Genomic DNA, 22,296 nt, shown 5'->3' on the forward strand with positions numbered 1-22,296 from the left:
CTGTGGGATCCCAGAAAAAACTCAGATAAAGACCTGTCTATTCTCTACTATATTGGCTCTACCACCTAGTGTTCTTTTCAAAATGTTTTCAAAACATTTTTCATTTTACCTTTGTTTTCACAATTTCTACTATGGTGCAATCTTATAGAAAATGTAAAAGAATCTTTTTTTAAAAATGAGACTGAAGAAAAATTTCCAGGTGTGTGACCCAACTAAATCAGCTCATTAGATAACATTTTAGAGAAAACAGAGAGGACAAGAAACATGTGAAATGGAATGGTTCTGCAAGCATTAGTTTAATGATGTATTCTCATTAATGATAACAATTAAACTATTATATTATAGACTTAATTATCTATTGTCCAATGTGTTATCTAATGATAATGGCAATAGGACTTAAATAAACAAAATCAGAATAAACAGATCTGATCAAATATGGAAGTTAACCACATTAGAGGAAAGATTTTTCAAGATATTGTAAAAAGAAAAAAATTTGAAGAAAATGCAAAAAAACGAACCAAATAATCAACAAATATTAATTAATAAATTACTGTATGCTTGCCTTTGTGCTAGGTGATAAAGCTTTTGATCAAAAAATGAGATAATATCTATTCACAAAAATGTTTATCTTCTATCAGTGGAGATAACATGTACATATATAAGTATATAGGAAGTAAGTGCACAATAAATTCAAACTCAAATAATTAGAAAGTTGAACATTGTAATTTTTAGGTATCAGCAAGGGCTTTCCATTGAAGGTATGACTTAAGTTATCTTGAAGGAAGATACAGATTTTTTTGAGAAAGAAAGGAAAGAGTATATTTCAAGCATGGAGAAGAGTCAGTATAAAACTATAGAGATGGGAGATGTAACACCACATATAAGGAACACAGAGAAGGCCAGTTTGACTAGATCTACAATATAGGAAGTGTAGCAATATACAATAAGATTACTTAGATTGTGAAAGAATCTAAAAGTAAAAGAAGACTATTTTATTCTAGAATCACTAGAAGGCCAATGGAATTATTGATTAAAGAAAACTGGAGTTTTTGAATAGGGAGTAATATAGTACATGGAAGTTATTCTTGGCAAAATCTAAATAAAAGGACATTTCCCTATCAATAGGTTCTTTGAATGTTCTGATTTGCAAATCCTAGTTTTACTAGATGCTATAATGGCACATAATATTTTCAGAAAAAATCATAGCCTTTCAATAAAAGTGATTCTAAAAGCAAATAAAACATCAACTTGGAAGAATAAGACATATTGCCCAATTTAAGAAAATCAGTTTACAGGAAGTCTTTTGAATGAATCCATTAGAATCTCTAACTTGAACACTCTAGATGGAAGAAGAGAGGGAAAAATTTTGAACTCAAAATATTGCAAAAAAGAACATTTAAAATTTCTTGACATAAATGGGAAAAATAAAAAAAAACTATTAAATAAAAATTATTAATTTGTTAATGATTTTTTTTAAAATCTAAATCAAGATACATGGAGATGGCCCTGGATGCCATGGGAGACCTTGGCATTTTTTAACTAAGGTCTTTAACAAGTCTCTATTTGACTAAAGCAATACCCAATCAGTGTTTTAGGCTAGGAAAGAATGAGGCAAAGTATGGCTTCTTTTACCTAGTCATAAAAAAAAAAAAAATCCAATATTGATTATCTGGGAGAAGAAATATAAAAGACATCTTCACAATTTCTATGACCAACATAGATGTGATGAACCAATCATAGAGCAAGCACTATTTTAACTGAAATGTTAAAAGAAAAAAAAGTATAGACTTTATGGCACTGATTTTTCAAAGCCATTACTCTAGGGCAACTAGTTGATATAGTAGATAGAGCACTGCTTTGGGAGTTAGGAAATCCTGAGTTCAAAGCTCATCTAGTCTCAAACAGTGACTAGTTATGTGACTAACCACCATGTGCCTTGGTTTTCCAAATTGCAAAATAAGGCTTATAATATTACTTATGTGAAGATCAAATATAATAATATTTGTATAGTAATTAACACAGTATCTGGCATATAGTAGACAGTAAGTTCTTGTTTTCTTTTTGTATAAAAGCATAAAATAATAGAATAGTATATGTCTGCCTCTGAGTTTTCATACTAGAAAAGGCTTAATAACTCATTTTAAATTACCCTTTTAAAAAATGGTTTCAATATAGCCTATATAAAAACAAGTTTATTTTTAAAATTGAGTTATTCTTGAACCTCAGGCAAATTTTGTTAGTGGAAAAAATTATGTGCATGTGTACATATACACAGACATATAAACATATACATGCATATATATTTACATATATATTAACTTTATGTAGAACTACTTATGTTGAATAATATTATATCAGTATTTGATAAATTACTTGTTCCTCAACCCAACCTTTCCATTCCTTTTGCTCTAACCCATATACTCCATGATCCAGTGATATTGAATGCCCTATTTCTTCAGCAAGACACTAAACCTCCAGACTTTTGATATATTTACTTACTGATCCCTCCCCTCCCCCACCCCCATATGTATAAGTTTTCCTCCTTCCTTATCTTTCCCTCCTGGCTTAAATAAATACTGGTTGGTTACTTAGCATTATTTATCCACATATATCAGCTGTCACCCTATTCATGTTTTAAAGTCCCTAAAAGGGAATACTTGTAATCTGTTCTGCAGAAACCAAGAATGCAGTGAAAAAGAGAAAATTTATGGCAATTTATATTTCATGAGTATTTTTCCTCCTAAAATTCAGAGATATCTTTAATTGACTTCAAATTCAATATGAAAACTGAAATGTCCCCAAACACATTGTCTTTTGAGATTCATGGATATCTTGCAATGGGATTGGCTATCCCAACATGATGATAATTAAAAAAACAAAACAAAACCAAAAAAAAAAAAACCATGTAGACAAAATCAGAATACCTGATGGCAATTTCTTGCTAGATGACCATAGATGTAATCAACTGAAGGTACTCTCTCTCTCTACTTTTCAACTGATTATTTGGGCAAAGGATAGATTCATCTATATTTGTCTTCTTTCTGACATTAGTTTGCAGTTTTAAAGTTCATCCCGTGATGCTGCTTCTATATTAGAACTTTTGTAGGTCAAACAATGAGAATCAGAACTGAAAGCCTCCCTTTGAACGATTTAAAAGAAAGGAAAAAAAAAATTTTTTTTGAGGTGAATTTTTTAGATGTACACTTTACTTCAAAATGATTTTGAAGCACAGTTCACTTTGAACTATATAATTGTGTTCCCTCTGTTAGAAATATAAATATATATTTAGTTTAGGCAATACTTCTGTAATAAAGACTACACGCTGAAAATCACTCCACAGTCTAGTTGACTTCATATCAAGCCATATTTTTCCCTACAGGATTTTAATAAATGGAAGAAAGGACATTTTGCAAAGGAAAGAATGTGATGTATAATAATAAGTACCAATACACTGAAAGTGAGTGATCTATGCAGTGCCTCATGGCACCACCCCAGAAATCATTCCCCTTTTGTCACAAAAACCAATCACTGTTGGACATTGTATTGAAAAAGGCTTGGAATGAGTTAAAGTTAGTTGTTTTTTGTGTTGTTTCATCTGGAAAAGGTTAAAAAACTGGAATATTTTAACCCAATATGTTTTGAAAACTGCAAAAAACGTATATGTGTATGGGATGGGGGGTGGTATTTTTACAAGAAATTAAGTCAGATCATATTCAACCTAATTTCAGCCCACTTTAATCTACATCTTGGAAAATAAACTATGTTTTTGTTTTGTTTTGCTTTGTTTTTTAATCATAATTGTTCTGGATATGGCCTATCACCCCCCCCCCCCATAATCAATCTTTCCTTTGTAAACAAGGAAAAAATAAACAATCACATAAAACTAACTGATGCAATGACTATTTGACAATTTAGATAAATATTTTACATTGTAGACCTTTCAAACTGGATGTCTCAGAACCCTCTCAAAACCAATATATCCAAAATTAGATTCACCATCTTTCCCCTTGAACTCTGAACTGCTCCTACTTCCAATCCTTATCTTTTCAATCTTGTCTATTTTTAACCCTGTCATTATCCTCAATTCCTTAGTCACATTCACCCCACATGTCCAATCAGTTGCCAAATCTTGCTATTTCAAATTTTACAACATTTCTCAAATCTGACGTTTTCTCTTTGCTCATACACTACTCTGCATTCTCATTTTAGGTCCTTATTACTTCTCATCTTGATTAGAACATCCTTTTAAATGGGCTTCTTGCTTTGAATCTCTCCTTACTTTGATCCATCTTGCTCACACTGACAAAATAATTCTACCTGATCTCACATTTTAGCATATTGTTCTCTCCCCAATCAATTCTCAACAGCTCCTTACTAATACTGAGATTACATATGAGCTCCTCTCTTTAGCCTTAAAGGCCCGTCACAACTTCCTGTGCCAAGATGGCATAGTAAAGAAGGAATCTTTTGAAACCCTCCTTCATTTCCCTCCAAAACAATTAGAAAACCATATCAGAATTGATGTATTAACAGGGAAGCAGTTTACCACCATGGCAGGAAAGGTCTATCTCACTGAGGTAGAAGGAGAGAGAGGTTCCAAGAATATCAGCAACAGTCAGCCTCATAGCAAAAGACTTGCAGCAAGTCTCCAGGCCTGAGGCAATCTACCAGCAAGTGCCATGCTTCTGCTTACTGGTAATCTAAGAAAGTGAGCGATCTGTGCAGTGCCTCAAGGTGCTACCCCAGAAGCCCAAATCTCTGCACAAGCCACTTGAGAGGTCTTGGCCTAATTGCCAACCTGTAGTAAAGCCCTGCCCTGGAGCTGACCAACACTGATAATCTGCCCCTGACGCCTGCCAACAAAAAGGCTCTGTTTCTTGTGGCAACTCAGCATCAGGACACCATCCCTGGAGCAGAGCTGCAATAAAGTCACTTCTCCCTGGTCAACTAACAGAGAAAGCTTAATGAATTAGAGGACTTTCAAGCATGTCAAATTAAAAAATTAGGCTGAATAATAATAATAAAAAAAAATTGACTTCCAAATACAAGACTAAAAGGAAACATAGCAAAGTTAAAAAAGAAACAAGAAGAAAACAGAATAAATTCAATAAGATTAAATTGTTTAAATTTATATATGAAGGATGAGATTTGTAACTCTTAAGAACTTTATTAATATAAGAGCAACTAGGTGTATATGTACACAGAAAGTGTGGATATAAGGTGACTTTAATGGGATGATTCCTCCCCCCAAAAAATTAAGGGGTGAGAAAAAAATTTGTGTATGGAGAAATGTAGTGGATCCAGAACTCTGAAAGGGTGTACTTGAATCTAAGGTAGCAGGGTGATTGTAGTTAAGTACCTACCTGGTGTGAGATGGTGGTTCTTTAAGCACATACTTGATGTAATGATGTGGTCAATCTAGTTGGTGTATCTTTAGGGTAATATGGTGATGTGATGTTCTACAGAGCATGCCCAGTGTGGTGTCATAATGTAGTTGTGCTGGGGTATTTAAGGGAATCCCAGAGATAGAAAGCTCTCTCGGCTAGGGTGATCTCAGCCACAGAGAAGACTTCAGGCTCCAGACTCCAGACCCCATACCCCATCTTTGACCAGCCACATGTCTGCTCTCCTGCTTCCTTCACTTCACTCCCCCACTAAGCCTAAGGCCTCAGACTGATCCTGAGGCCCACCAGAGAGCTAGCATATTGGCACCCAACATGGATTAAGGACCTGCACGAAGCTCAACTGATGCAGTCATCTTATGTTCAGTGAAGTCCCTGTGACCTGGAAATAGGGTGAGTATAAAAATAGACAAGGAGGAAACTTTGTTAAGGGCTAAACTAGTAACTTTCATTTCTTAGCTGAAATGGGGCAAATACCAAGAAAAGAGTCTCCTCTACCCCAAGGGAACTGTGAAGAAAGCATAGTTAGATTAATGAAGAGCCAAGGTTTGTTGGTAACTTCGGATCAGATCCTTAGACTTTTAGAAACATTAGAGTACATGTCCCCTTGGTTCTCAAAGGAAGAAGGATTAAAGCCAGACAAGTGGAAACTAGTGGGAGAGCAACTATTTGAATATTATGAAAATAATGGTCCTGATTGAATTCCTGAAGAAATATTCTATATATACAATATAATACAATTGGCTTTAAGGAATTACATATGTTTTAGAATAAGGAAAAAGGAGAAAGAACAGGAAAGGGAGGGTACTGATAAAGCAGCTGAAAGGTATGGAGAATTAGATCTTGCGTATAATACGGATAGTCTAACAAGGAAGTATGAGGAGAAAAAGGAAGAAGGGGATGGGACTGACAACACAGCTGGAGGGCATAACCAGTTAGACCAAGTTGAATACCATGCCCCATTGGCCTCTTGTTTCATCTCCACCTATACCTGAGCAGGTTCTGACCCTCCTCTGTCAATTTTGCCTTCCTGGGTGGAGAGAAAAGGAGGAGTGGGAAAGGCAGTGACACTATCACCACCGCCCATACAGAAGTCCTGCCCACCCCCTATGACTCCATTACAAAAGGAACTATTTAATGTCCAGGCTAGCTCTCTGGTGGGCCTTGGGATCAACTCTAGGCCTTGAGCTTAGTAGGGAAGTGAAGTAAAGGAGGCAGGAAGAAGATACGTGGCTGGTCAAAGATGGATTCTGGAGCCTAAAGTGTTTGTAGCTGAGATCACCGAAGCTGATAGAGTCCTTTGGCCCTGGAACTCCCTTAAATGCCCCTCATGACTACATTATGATACCACACTGAGCATGCGCAGCTGTAGAATATCACATCACCACATTACTTTACATAAGTGGCAAATTGGATTGACCACATCATTACATTACATCAAGTATGTGCTTAGAGAGTCACCATCTCACACCAGGCAGATACTTAGCTACAGGCACCCTGCTGTTTTAGATTCAAGTACACCCTCACAAAGAAGAAAGCAGGAGATTGAATGGGGTAAAATTGTCCCATGTTAAAGAGGAATTAAAGAGCTATTATAATAGAGGAAAAGAGGGAAGATTGGCAGCCAAAAATTAAACTCTCTTCTCATCAAGATTGGCTCAAAGAGGGAATAACATACACAGTTAGTTGGATATACAAATCCATTTTACCCTATAAGGAAGTAAAGTGGTATGGAGATAATAGGAAGGGAAAGAGAATTAATATATGGGACATAACATAGTATATTGGGGAAGGTGATGATCAGAAGTAAAACACTTGTAAAGAGAGAAAGCAGAAGGGTTAAGAAAAAGAGGTATAAATGAATGAAAAAGGAGGAAAAAAGTTATAATATAAATGTGAATGGTATGAAATTACTCATTAAACAGAAAAAGATAGCAGAATGGACTAAAGACCAAACTCCTATAATATGTTGCCTATAGAAAACACATTCCAATCACAGAGATACACACAGAGTAAAGATAGGGGGCTAAAGCAGAAACTATTATGTTTCAGCTAAAGCAAAAATATGCAGGAGTAACAATTATGATCTCAGACAAAACAAAAACAAAAAAAACTTCACAGCCAGTGAAGTCATATGAATATTAAACTATAAGCATCAAATGGTATATTATCTAAATTTTTGAAGAAGTTGAATGAGTTACAGGAGGAAATAGACTTGGACTCTCACCTTTTAATACTAGATAAACCTAATCAAAAAACAAACAAAATAAATGTTAAGGAAGGGAATAAAATTCTGGAAAATTGAGATCTCATAGACATCTTCAGAAAATTACCTGGGAATTTTCTTGACAGTACATGGCAACTAGACAAAAATTGGTTGTATTAGGGCATAAAAAGTCTACAACCAAATGCAGAAAAGCAGAAATAGTAAACATATCCTTTTTAGATCATGATATAATGAAAATCACATTCAATAATGGACAATGAAAAGAGATTAAAATTTAGTTAAAATGTATAATTTAAAATTATAAATTAAATTACATATAAAATTAAAATGAAAAATTATATATAAAATTAAAAATTAAAATTATTTATAATCAATTCTAAAAAGACAACTGAGTCAATCAATATGAAATCATTAAAGAAAAAATAACTATAAGATAACATATCAAAATTTATGGGATATAGCCAAAGTAGTACTTAGGTAAAACTTTATATCTAACTACTTACATCAATAATATAAAGAAAAAGCAGATTGATGAATTGATCATGAAATTTAAAACGCTAAAAAAAAAGAACAAATTAAAAATTCTCAATTGAATATCAAATTGAAATCCTCAAAATCAAAAGAGAAATTAATAAAGTGAAAAAAAGAAAACCATTGAATCAAAAAATAAAACTAGTAGTTGGTTTTATGAAAAAAAAAAAAACAATAAAGTAAATAAACCACTGGTTAATTTAATTCAAAAAAGGAAAGAAGGAAATCAAATTACTAGTATCAAAAATTAAAGGAATGAATTAACCACAAATGAAGAGGAAATTATGATAATTATTAGGTGCTATTTTACCCAATTATATGCCAATAAATTTGACAATCTAAATGAAATGGCTGAATATCCCAAAAAATATAAATCACCCAGATTACCAGAAAAAGAAATCAAATAATCAAATAATCCAATCTTAGAAAAAGAAATTGAATAAACCATAAATGAACTTCTTAAGAAATAATCCCCAGAACCTAATAGAGTCACAAGCAAATTCTATTAAACATTTAAAGAACAATTAATCTCACTATTGTATAAAATGTTAAGCCCAGGTTAGCTCCCTAGAGGCCTCAGGATTTGCCAGTCAGGATGAATTAAAGTCTTTTGTCTTGAGGGGGAGAAATGAAGGAGACAGATAAACTGATACAAGACTTCTGGATTCTTGAGTCCAAAATCACCAATTTCTCTGCTCCCTGTCCTGCCCCAAAATACCTTAACATCAAATATTGAATAAGCACCAAACAATGAGAAGAGCCATTTATCCAGAACATATGCTAATAGAGTCATTGTCTCACATCAAATAGGTAATTAGCCTTAAGTGCTCAGTTGTCTGATTTAAGTACACCTTTTCATAGGTTCAGCCCTTTACAATAAAATATTTGGAAAATGGAAGAAAAAGGAGTCCTACAAATTCCCTTTATGACACAAATATAATGCTGTCACCCAAACTGGGAAGAACCAAAACAGAAGAAGAAAGTTACAGAACTATTTCCTTAATGAATTTTAATGTAAAATAAATAAATAAATAGAATACTAGCAAGGAAATTACAGCAATATATCACAAAGATCATAAACTATGACCAGGTGGCATTTATTCCAGGAATGCAGAGCTGGTCCAATATTAAGAAAACTGTCAGCATAATTGACCCATCAGTAAAACAACTAAAAAAATTTTATGATTATCTCACATAAAAAGGTTTGATAAAATATAGCTCTCATTCTTATTAAAAATAATAGAGAGTTGGGACAGATAGGTGGCACAGTGGATAGAGCACCATCCCTGAAGTCAGGAGGACTTGAGTTCAAATTTGGTCTTGGACACTTGACACTTCCTAGCTGTGTGACCCTGGGCAGGTCACTTGACCCCAATTGCCTCAGCAAAAACAAAACAAAACAAAAAACTAGAGAACACTGGAATAAATGTTTACCTTAAAATAATGAATACTATTTATCTAAAACTCTCAGCAAGCATTATCTGTAATGGGGATAAACTAGATAAATGCAATCAGAGGATTACCAAGGATGCCTATTATCACCTCTATTGTTTAATATTTTACTAAATATGTTGACTATAGCAATAAGAAAAGAAAAAAATGTTAGAAAAGGCAATGAAATATAGTTCTTTGTAGATGGTATGATATTATACTTAGAAAATCAATTAAAAAGTACTTGAAATCATTATTATCTTTTGCAAAATTGAAAAATGTAAAATAAATACACATAAATCATTAGTATTTCTACATATTATCAAGACAGTCAAGCAGCAAGAAATTGAAACAAAAATTCCATTTTAAACAACCAGACAGTACCAAAAAAAAAAAAAAAAAAATCAGATTCAAAGAATTGGAAACATATTAATTGCTAATGATTAAGTTAAGCCAATATACAAAAATGACAATTCCACAAAATTCTACTTATTCAGTGTCATACCAATCAAATCTACCAAAAAAGTGTCTTATGGAGTTAAAAAAAAATAACAAAATTCATTTGGAAGAACAAGAGTGAGGATATCAAGGAAATCAATTAAAAAATGTAAAAGAAAGTGGTACAGCCATACCAGATCTCAAAGCAGTAATCATCAAAACAATCTGGTGCTGGCTTAAAAATATAAATATAAATATATATATATATATATATGTTAATAAATCCATGGAACAGATTAGGTACAAATTGTATTCTAATAAATTATCATAATAATCTAGTAAATGATAAATCTGATAAATTCAAAGATCCAAGCTTTTGGTACAAAAACTTATTATTTGACAAAACTGCTGGGAAAACTGTAAAATACTAGAGACTTGGTATAGACCAACATCTCATACTCTATGCCAAGATAAGGTCAAAATGGGCACATGATTTAGACATAAAGGATGATTCCATAAACAAATTAAGAGAGCATAGAATAGTTTTTCTGTCAGCTTTGTGGAAAAGGAAGAATTTAGGACCAATAAAGATATGGAGAACATTTTAAAAAGTAAAATCAATATCTTTGACTATATAAAATTAAAAAGGTTTTGCACAAACAAAACCAATGCAACAAAATTAAAGGGGAAGCAGAAAACTAGGGGAAATTTTTTGTAACAAGTATCTCTAATAATGGCCTCATTTCTCATATATATTGAGAACTGAGTAAAATTTATAAAAATATAAGTCCTTCCACAATTGATAAATGATAAAAGGATATGGAGTCAGTTTTCAGATGAAAAAATTAAATGACCTTTACTCATATTAAAAAAAAATGCTCCAAATCACTATTGATGAGAGAAACACAAATTAAAACAACAACAACAGTTCTGTGGTACTACCTTATATCTATCAGAGTGATTGCTATAACTAAAAAAAGGAAATTTATCCTCTTTTACTTCCCCTTTCCTCTTCTCTCAGTTCAATATAATATCTCCTATAATTATAGTTCTCCATCTCTGCTGAGAGATAGAAAAAGATAGAATTCATTATTTGCCCCTTCAGACATTTTAAATCCTGCCTATACAGTAATTATTTGTAGCTAGAGTATATTAACTCATGACATTAATTCTACAACTTATTGATGAGTGAATGATTAGATCCCATCATGCCTTTAGTATTATAAATATTAAAATTAATTTTTTTCTCTTAGCTTGCATTCTGTTACATAATATAATTTCCCTACTTTAAGAGAAAATAATGTGGATAAATTGAAACTGGAAAGCAGAAAATGTTTCTGATATTAAAAACTTGATGTGCTTTTAAAGTTATTTTTTTAGATAGTAGTGGTAGAATTGTTTGATTCTATCCAGAATGATTATCAAAGAATACTTTATAAATAATGACATAAAGGCAGTCCTTTGACTTAAAAAAAATTGGACAAAGTTTTATTGAGATCTGCTAGACAATCCTTTTAAAGTAAGGCACTGCAATGGATTTGGATGAAGCTAACAAAATGACAGAGATTTTTCTAGTTAAAATGTAATCCCATTTGAGACATCCAAATGATACTTCAATTATTTGATCAAGGCATAGATTTGAAGGACTTCTGATTTCATTGGAACAGGCATTCTCTTCATTGATATAGATCACAGTTTTTAAAAACTTCTCATCTTTGATTCTTGTCCAAGTTTTCCCCCAATTCCATGCAAAGTATCTAAATAAATGACTAATGACCTTCCTTTTTTTCTATTACTAAAGCTGTGAAAATACCAGTATTTCATTCTGAGTCCAATTTTTTTTTTTTTTTTTGATTACCAACCCCCTTATCAGCGATTTCTGTTTCATGGATCTTCAACAAAGCATCTGACTCTGGTTTTGCTTAATCTGGACTTAAAAAGTGATTATGATATTGACTAATCTATATCAAAAAGAGAAAGAGCAATAGGGAACAGCAAAATCTCAATTTAACAAATAAATGCAACCGCATTGGGAGTCTGGTTAATTGGGTGAATTTGCTCTAATCTGTGCTATATGTTCAAAGTCTAAGCAGTGACCCTGTGTTACGAGGCTGATACAAGATGCATTCTTATCAATAGTCTCCAGCCATTTCCTTCCCTTAGTTTTTCCTGTGCCAGGGTCACAGGACTTTGACTTCCTTGACCTCTTATTTCTAATTGGTTGCCAAGTCTTATCGATTTGACCTATATAGTATCTCTAACATCTCTTCAATCCTTTCTTTTCTAGTTGCCACCAGCTCAGTAGGGAGAATCATTATCAAGCTAATTGACTATTATAGAAGGCTTTTAACAAGCTTCCATTCTCTTTTTTCCTCCTCCATTCTGGATTAGTCTGCTCCCAAACTAATCTTCTTTAATACATAGATCAAGTCTTTTTTTTTTTTTTTTTTTTTTTTGCTGTGAAATCTTAATTGTCTCATATTGTTTGTGACATTAAAACCTCTTCCCATTCTCTTATCCTTCTACCTTTACAGACTTGTCTAATATTACTGTTATATACTGAAATGTCAATCAAATCAGATTGTTGACTGTCCCCAAAGCATATATGGCCTGCAATTCTTGTCTTGAAATTTAACTCTAGCTGTGCTCCTGTTAGAATGTCTTACTTCTCTTTTCTTTATTTGTTGAATTCCTGTCTGACCATTAAAGACCAACTCATATGTCTTTTATGAAGCTTTCCCTCCCACTTATCCCTAATCCATACCTTTTCATCTGGACCAAACATAGGACTTTGCTTTGGACCATGTTACTACATTTAACATGTATTATTTTGGTGTTAAAATTTTTCAAATATTTATTAGATTTTGCAGTTTAAATGTAAACTTCAGGAAGCTAAAAACAAAGTCTTTTTAAACTCTGTTTTTTTCTTGAAGCATCTTTTTAAAGTTGTATTTTTTTCTCTCTTGAACCAAAAGCTTTCTCAAAATTAATAAATAATAAACCTAATTTTGAGGGAACATAGCTTAATACAAAGTGTTCTGAACTTGGAGTAAAATTACTAGGATTAAATTCCTGCCTCTGACATCTGATAGCTATTTGACTCTGAACAAGTCATTTTACTTGTCAGAGCTTCAGCTTCCTTATATTTAGAATGAGAATAATATTATTGCTTTATCTGTCTCTCAATATTTTTGTAGGGAAAGAACTTAAAGCTTATATAAATTTGATTTGTTAATAGAATCTTATGGTCCTCTTACCTCTGAGCCTATCTTAACTCATGAAATCAATTCAAGAACTTTTTGATGTCTGCTTAGTTCTCATAGTACTTTCAGAATTGTAAATTTGAAATGACATTTTAAAAGTAAACTTTAAAATATTTTATTTTTAACTTACCTTCTTGCATGATATCAGTTTTCTACTATAGGAGAAAATAATATTGAGACGTAAAATTAGAATATAAGAAGGTGATTGATAACTCAAAACCTGGATGAGGATTGTTTTATCATTTTTTTAAAAAGTAGCCTAGTGGAATAGGTTATGATCATTTCCACAACTCTGTTTGGCATTCAGTGTTCCTGATTCACTGGTCCCCATCTACTTTTCCATTTTCTAACTCATAAGACTTTTGTAAGAAAAGCATTTATAACGAATACCAAAAATGTGACTTTTTGTTTACAAATACTCTTGATTTAATTAAATTTCTGTTAGTCCTTAATTACATGTATTCCTTCCACACTTAAGGCATTAGGGACATAGAATCCCATGATCTGGAAAATCCACATAAAATTTTTTGAGCCTCCCTCCATTTGTACCAGAGAAGTAGTCAGATTTTTCTTTTTCTTTTTCTTTTATGGGAGGTTTATAGTAAAATTTGAGTTAAATATTTGGTCACAGGCTATATGTGGGTCAATGTTAAGTAAAATATTACATGTAACAGAAGATTAAAATTAAATAAATATGAATTTTTTAAAAAATGAAACATTTCTTATCCTGACCAGGTGCAATGTGGAAGGAATAACTGCTTTTAAATCATTTGTTAGTGGATTTCAACAGTGATTTTTTCTCTTATCCTCTTCTTTCCTCATATTAATGATTTACAAATAAGCTTGTATTTTAAAGCAATATTGTCCTTGGCTACTATGTCTTTCACTATATAAGAAGATTAAATATATACATTCTGTTACCTTGGTTATTCTAACCTTGTGTATCCACTCATTCAGGCAACTAGTTTTCAGTAGTTAAACTTCTCTAATAATTAGTGATAGATTTATGTCTTTATCTTTTTCAGTGTCTTATTTGATATTTGATCCCTCTTAATTTTACTTACTTAGAAAAGAGCTGTGATTCTTCTACTAAGCTTTTAATTTTTCTTCCAAATTATCCATCTAGAACTCTTATTTCCATTTTTTTTCATATAGAACTATTTTTAAAATACACCAATTTACTTCTTCCAGAAACTTTAGATAACCTTGTGGACAGAGTATTGTTTTCTATAAACTGTTTGTTTATGTTTCAAATCCATTCCCTTTCTTATTCTTATGTCTTGGACATTCCTGATCCCATATTATCCACACCATTAATGTAGTTTTTAAGTTATTTGTTTAATTTGTAATTTACTTAATTTTTCTTTCAGTCTTATTTATTGAATTCTGATTTCTTAATAGAGCAAGTTTCTTTGCTCTATTTTTAGGGATTTTAGGGATTTATTTATTTATTTGTTTGTTTATTTTTTAGGGATTATTGGGCCTTTTGGGTCCTGATCTGAATTGTCTGTGATATTGTTACCAAGTTTTCCAGGTATTCAATACTGTGATCTTCAAGGATTTCAGATATGGATTAGGCCTCCAGGAAGTTGAAAAATTTCAGCTGCCACTAATTCTAAACACTCCTCCTAAACTCTCCTAAGCTAAGATTTTCAAGTTCTTGATCCTTTTTAGGGGAATCGAGGCAATCCAAGCAACACAATTACAGGCTTCCACTAGCTGATGCTTTTAGAAGATAATTGCTAGCCTCAGTCCCTGTCTGATAAGATCTGCAAGTTCAAAAAGATAGAGCTGAACATTCATTCTTGTTCTATTTTAATGCCAGAGAAACTGAGCAAGACAGAGGTTAGAGACCAATTTAATAGTTTATTAAATGGAGAGATATATTGGGACCAAATGGATCTTGGTCCCAAGCCTGGATGAGACTATCATCTCAAAGAATCCAACATTGAGCATTATACAACTAGACTCTTTTATAGGATAACAAGAACAATACATAATGGGGGAGGTACCTGGATGGGAATAACCTAATGGGGGGGTGGCACCTGGGATGACACAATGGAGGGAAGTACTGGAGAGGTTACTGATATTCTAATGACATCTAAAATGGATAAACCTTTATCCTGTCAAACATTAAGAAGGAATGATTATAACCTAAAGATATAAAACCTTTATCTCATCAACCATTTAAGAGGGAATGATTATAGCCCCAGGGGTTTTGGAGTAGAGCAACTGAGGTAGACCTTTATCTCATCAAACATTAAGAGGGAAAGGTTATAACCTGAGGCAGAGTAACTAAATAGGACAATGGGGAAACTATGTCAGGACATCAAAAGGGAACTGTGGCATAACATTATCAAAGCTTCTGATGCCATTATTACTAACTATAGGCATATTCCCATCATCCTGCTAGATCTATGTGATCTCCCTTCTCTGGTTACAGTTCTTATTTGGCTCTGGGTTTAATTTGTGATATTGTATATCCCAATGTAGAGTATCCTTAGATTTCTCAATCACAATTTAGTCTGGTGCTCTTTATTCAACTTTATTGAAATAATTGGAAAAGAGATCTAAGTTATACAGCTGGCAAAATCAGCACATCTTTTTAGTACCCTATACCAAAGCTCCAATCACCATTTGCTGATTGGTCTCCCTTATTCTTTACTGAATATATTAATAATAAAGAAGTAAGTATTTGATTTACTTTTTTTTTTTTTTTTTGGCTGAGGCAATTTGGGTTAAGTGACTTGCTCAAGGTTATACTGCTAGAAAAGTGTTAAGTGTCTGAGATCAGATTTGAACTTACATCCTCCTGACTTCAGGACTAGTGCTCTATACACTGCACCACCTAGCTGCCCTGATTTACATTTTTAAAACAACTAATAATGATATACAATTTTCTCTTTTTCAGATATTCATTCCTGGCCCTTTACATCTCTGTTCTTATTTCTAAACTCCAACTATATTCTATTTCTGAGACAGGCTATTGGACATAATAGAAAAAAATCCTTATCTTGAATTTAGAACAAAGTTTTAGTCCTAATTCTAAGCATTATTAAATATGTGACAAAAGGAATATCACTTAAGTTCTCTGGATCTTAGAACTGTTTAACAAGTAAATGGTGGGGGCTAATAATATTTATATTGAATGTTATTGTTGTTGTTCATTTATTTCACTCATGTTTGACTCTTCATGATCCCTGGTGAGGATTTTCTTGGCAAGGATACTGGATTGGTTTACCATTTCCTTCTCTAGTTCATTTTACAGGTGAGAAACTGAGACAAATAGTGTTAAGTAACTTGCCCATTTTAGCATAGTAAAGCTAGATTTGAACAGAGGTCTTCCTGACTCCAAATCTGGTGCTTTTTCCAATGTACTATATAGCTACCCATTCTTATTGTCTAATTCACAGTAATAGTATACATTTGTGCCAAGTGTTTTGTAAATTTTAAAGCACTCTATTAATTGCAATTATTATTATTAGTATTGTCATTATTTTTATTATTATATTATTTCCTCTCCCAGAACTTTGCTCTCAAATTCTACATTTTGGAAAGATTTATTCATGAATTAGAATTGATTAATATGAAAATAACAATGCTATAAGCTTTTAATCCAGAAGTATAATCTGACTAATGATCAGCCTTTAAGATGCTCATTTAATATACTTCTCCAACTTCCAACTCTGATACATTATTATGCCATGGATGTGAGCCTGAGTTTTTTAAAGAGTTTACTAAAGGAATACAAACTCTCCAATGCTGGAGAGGCTTTTTCTGCATTCCTAGCAACAGAATGTTTCTACTTTTTAAGGACTTATTGAGCTAAGTCAAGAAAAACTTATTACCAGTCGACTGATGACTTGGTGATAAATTCTTAGGCCATGGCAACCCATAGAACAAAGTAAAATAAATAAATGGCCCTAAGTTCACACCTTTTTCTCTAGTAATGATGGCAGAGTAACAAGAAAAAAAGTGGGTCAGCCATCCTAAGAAACTTACTTACACCATAATAAACATTAATTTAACTCTTTATGCTCTAAATAGGAAACGATAGTTTGGTGAGCAGTGAGCGAGCAAATTATGAAAGAACTGAATCAAATCTTCACATTCTTATTATAAATGAAAACAGAATGCAAAAAAAATAAGTTCCCATCTAAATGAAAGGATATTTTATAGGTTGTTCCTGCTTGGAAGAGTAAATACAAAGTTGACAAGGTTAGTTTTAGTATGCTTACAAAACTTGAAACATTTCTATGGTGTGTGTGGGGAGTGTGTAATTATATATTGCATTGCTTATGATGGGCATTCATGAATCACCATTAAGTAATTATAATATGTTTTATAATAGCAGTTGCAATAAAATGAGGAAGTAGAGAAATTTGACAAAGTTCATGAAGCTCTCCCAATTTATTCAGTGAATTCTTGAGACTTTGATGAAAATATGGGCATAGCAAAAAATCATGTTGGAAAACATGAATAATGTATAAGAAACAAAAAATAACCTCTTATAGACTACATATAAGTCTCATGCCCTTCTCATGTAGATATTTTCTTCTAGAATAAGAAGGGACTAGTCATTTTAAGAAGTCACAACTTGATTATATCTTCCACATAAAATAATTGATTACTAATATGGGGATCATTTCTGAGTCAACTGTTTGTATAAAACAAGTCAAGTTAAACAGTTATAAGTATTCACTAAGTTCCAAGCACTGAGCTAAATCTGGGATTACAAAAGCAAAAACAAACAAGCTAAGTCTTCACTCTCAAGGATCTAATGAGGGAGTTGACATGCAGACACTATGTACAAACAAGTGGTTAAACAAGATAAATTGGAGTTAATTTCAGAGAGAAGGCACTAAAATGCAGGAGTACTCTGAAAGGCATCATGGAGCATAAGTGAGACCTTAGGGAGACCTAAAAAAAGCCAGAGGCTTATCAGTTTGCCAAATCAAAGGTCAAAACCATTAAAATGTAAAAGAAAGAATAAAAATAAGAAGATATGTTGCAAAATCAAAACAAATCAAATGTGTCACATTTAAATAATCTTTTGATGGTGAAAACAAGAAATAGATCAAGAATCATTTTTGACACATACTTTTTGACACATTCCTATTACTATTCTTTTTTTTATAGTAACTTTTTATTGACAGAACCTATACCAGAGTAATTTTTTTTTTACATTATCCCTTGCACTCGCTTCTGTTCCGATTTTTCCCCTCCTTCCCTCCACCCCCACCCCTAGATGACAAGCAGTCCTATATATGTTAAATATGTTGCAGTATATCTTAGATACAATATATGTTTGCAGAACTGAATAGATCTCTTGTTGCACAGGGAGAATTGGATTCAGAAGGTAAAAATTACCCGGGAAGAAAAACAAGAATGCAAATAGTTTACATTCATTTCCCAGTGTTCTTTCTTTGGGTGTAGCTGCTTCTGTCCATCATTTATCAATTGAAATGGAGTTAGGTCTCTTTGTCAAAGAAATCCACTTCCATCAGAATACATCCTCATACAGTATCGTTGTTGAAGTATATAATGATCTCCTGGTTCTGCTCATTTCACTTAGCATCAGTTCATGTAAGTCTCTCCAAGTCTCTCTGTATTGATCCTGCTGGTCATTTCTTACAGAACAATAATATTCCATAACATTCACATACCACAATTTACCCAACCATTCTCCAATTGATGGGCATCCATTCAATTTCCCGTTTCTAGCCACTACAAACAGGGCTGCCACAAACATTTTGGCACATACAGGTCCCTTTTTCTTCTTTAGTATCTCTTTGGGATATAAGCCCAGAAGTAACACTGCTGGATCAAAGGGTATGCACAGTTTGATAACTTTTTGGGCATAATTCCAGATTGCTCTCCAGAATGGTTGGATTCATTCACAACTCCACCAACAATGCATCAGTGTCCCAGTTTTCCCCAATCCCCTCCAACATTCATCATTACTTTTTCCTGTCATCTTAGCCAATCCCTCAGGTGTGTAGTGATATCTCAGAGTTGTCTTAATTTGCATTTCTCTGATCAATAATGATTTGGGAACACTCTTTCATATGAGTGGTAATAGTTTCAATTTCATCATCTGAAAATTGTCTATTCATATCCTTTGACCATTTATCAATTGGAGAATGGCTTGATTTCTTATAAATTAGAGTTAATTCTCTATATATTTTGGAAATGAGGCCTTTATCAGAACCTTTAACTGTGAAGATATTTTCCCAATTTGTTGCTTCCCTTCTAATCTTGTTTGCATTAGTTTTGTTTGTACAAAGGCTTTTTAATTTGATATAATCAAAATTTTCTGTTTTGTGATCAGTAATGGTCTCTAGTTCATCTTTGGTCACAAATTTCTTTCTCCTCCACAAGTCTGAGAGATAAACTATCCTATGTTCCTCTGATTTATTTATAATCTCGTTCTTTATGCCTAGGTCATGGACCCAGTTTGATCTTATCTTGGTATATGGTGTTAAGTGTGGGCCCAAAATCTTTGGGGTTTGTGACGAAAGATGAACTAGAGACCATTACTGATCACAAAATAGAAAATTTTGATTATATCAAATTAAAAAGCCTTTGTACAAACAAAACTAATGCAAACAAGATTAGAAGGGAAGCAACAAATTGGGAAAATATCTTCACAGTTAAAGGTTCTGCCATACTAATTTCCATTTATTCCAGCAGTTTTTATCAAATAATGAATTCTTATCCCAAAAGTTAGGATCTTTGGGTTTGTCAAACACTAGATTGCTATAGTTGACTATTTTGTCTTGTGAACCTAACCTATTCCACTGATCAACTAATCTATTTCTTAGCCAATACCAAATGGTTTTGGTGACTGCTGCTTTATGATATAGTTTTACATCAGGTACAGCTAGACCACTTTCATTTGATTTTTTTTTTTTCATTAATTCCCTTGAGATTCTTGACTTTTTATTGTTCCATATGAATTTTGTTGTTATTTTTTCTAAATCATTAAAATATTTTCTTGGAAGTCTGGTTGGCATAGCACTAAATAAGTAGATTAGTTTAGGGAGTATTGTCATCTTTATTATATTTGCTTGGCCTATCCAAGAACACTTAATATTTTTCCAATTATATAAGTCTGACTTTATTTGTGTGGAAAGTTTTTTGTAATTTTGCTCATATGATTCCTGACTTTCTTTTGGTAGATAGATTCCCAAATATTTTATCTGTCGACAGTTATTTTGAATAGAATTTCTCTTTGTACCTCTTGTTGTTGGATTTTGTTGGTGATGTATAAAAATGTTGAGGATTTATGGGGATTTATTTTGTATCCTGCTACTTTGCTAAAGTTATGAATTATTTCTAATAGTTTTTTAGTAAAATCTTTGGGGTTCTCTAGTTATACCATCATATCATCTGCAAAGAGTGATAGTTTGGTTTCCTCATTGCCTACTCTAATTCCTTTAATCTTTTTCTCGACTCTTATTGCAGAGGCTAGTGTTTCTAATACAATATTGAATAATAATGGTGATAGTGGGCAACCTTGCTTCACACCAGATCTTACTGGGAAAGGTTCCAGTTTTTCCCCATTGCATATGATGCTTATTGACAGTGTTAAATATATGCTCCTGACTCTTTTAAGGAAAAGTCCATTTATTCCTATACTCTGAAGTGTTTTTATTAGGAATGGGTGTTGGATTTTATCAAATGCTTTTTCTGCATCTATTGAGATGATCATATGGTTTTTGTTTTTTTGGTTATTGATATAGTCAATTATGCTAATGGTTTTCCTAATATTGAACCAGCCCTGCATTCCCGGTATAAATCCTACTTGGTCATAGTATATTATCCTGGGGATGATTTTCTGTAATCTTTTTGCTAATATTTTATTTAAGATTTTAGCATCAATATTCCTTAGGGAGATTGGTCTATAATTTTCTTTCTCTGTTTTCAGCCTATCTGGTTTAGGTATCAGTATCATGTCTGTGTTGTAAAAGGAGTTTGGTAAGACTTCTTCAATCCTTGTTTTTTTTCAAATAGTTTATATAGCATTGGAATTAATTGTTCTTTAAATATTTGGTAGAATTCACATGTAAATCCATCTGGTCCTGGGGTTTTTTCTTAGGGAGTTGGTTAATAGCTTGTTCTATTTCTTTTTTTGAGATGGGACTGTTTAGGTTATTTACTTCTTCCTCTCTTAGTTTGGGCAAGCTATATTTTTGAAGGTATTCTTCCATTTCATTTAAGTTGTCAAATTTATTGGCATAAAGTTGGGCAAAGTAACTCCTCATTATTGCTCTAATTTCCTCTTCGTTAGTGGCGAGTTCTCCCTTTTCATTTTTAATACTAACAATTTGATTTTCCTCTTTCCTTTTTTAATAAGATTTACTAAGGGTTTGTCTATTTTGTTGGTTTTTTCATAAAATCAACTCTTAGTTTTATTAATTAATTCAATAGTTTTTTTTTTTTTTTACTTTCAATTTTATTGATCTCTCCTTTTATTTTTACAATTTCAAGTTCAGTGTTTGACTGGGGGGTTTTTAATTTGTTTGTTTTCTAGTATTTTTAGTTGCAAGCCTAATTCATTGACCTTCTCTTTCTCTATTTTATGCAAGTAGGCCTTTTGAGATATGAAATTTCCCCTTATTACCACTTTGGCTGTATCCCATACATTTTGGTATGATGTCTCATTATTGTCGTTTTCTTGGGTGAAGTTATTAATTATGTCTATGATTTGCTGTTTCACCTAATCATTCTTTAGTATGAGATTATTTAGTTTCCAATTATTTTTGGTCTACTTTCCCCTGGCTTTTTGTTGAATGTAATTTTCATTGCATCGTGGTCTGAAAAGGATGCATTTACTATTTCTGCCTTACTGCATTTGAGTTTGAGGTTTTTACGCCCTAATATATGGTCAATTTTTGTATAGGTTCCATGAACTGCTGAAAAGAAAGTGTACTCCTTTCTGTTTCCATTTTGTTTTCTCCAGAGATCTATCATATCTAATTTTTTATTATTATTCTATTTA

General features: G+C 32.5%; 1 protein-coding gene and 1 long non-coding RNA gene across 2 annotated transcripts in view; one reads left to right on the forward strand and one right to left on the reverse strand.

Moving 5' to 3' along the window:
• LOC127553459 (uncharacterized) overlaps positions 1-11,327 on the reverse strand; it is a 37,891-nt gene extending 26,564 nt beyond the window's left edge. The window contains exon 1 of the long non-coding RNA XR_007951744.1: positions 2,925-11,327. This is a non-coding gene — a long non-coding RNA (uncharacterized LOC127553459). The remainder of the gene's footprint in view (positions 1-2,924) is intronic.
• Positions 1-22,296, forward strand: part of MYO16 (myosin XVI) — a 722,870-nt gene that overhangs the window by 449,048 nt on the left and 251,526 nt on the right. The window lies entirely within an intron of this gene.

This window comes from Antechinus flavipes, chromosome 3 (genome assembly GCF_016432865.1).
Source record: "Antechinus flavipes isolate AdamAnt ecotype Samford, QLD, Australia chromosome 3, AdamAnt_v2, whole genome shotgun sequence".
Taxonomy (NCBI): Eukaryota; Metazoa; Chordata; class Mammalia; order Dasyuromorphia; family Dasyuridae; genus Antechinus; species Antechinus flavipes.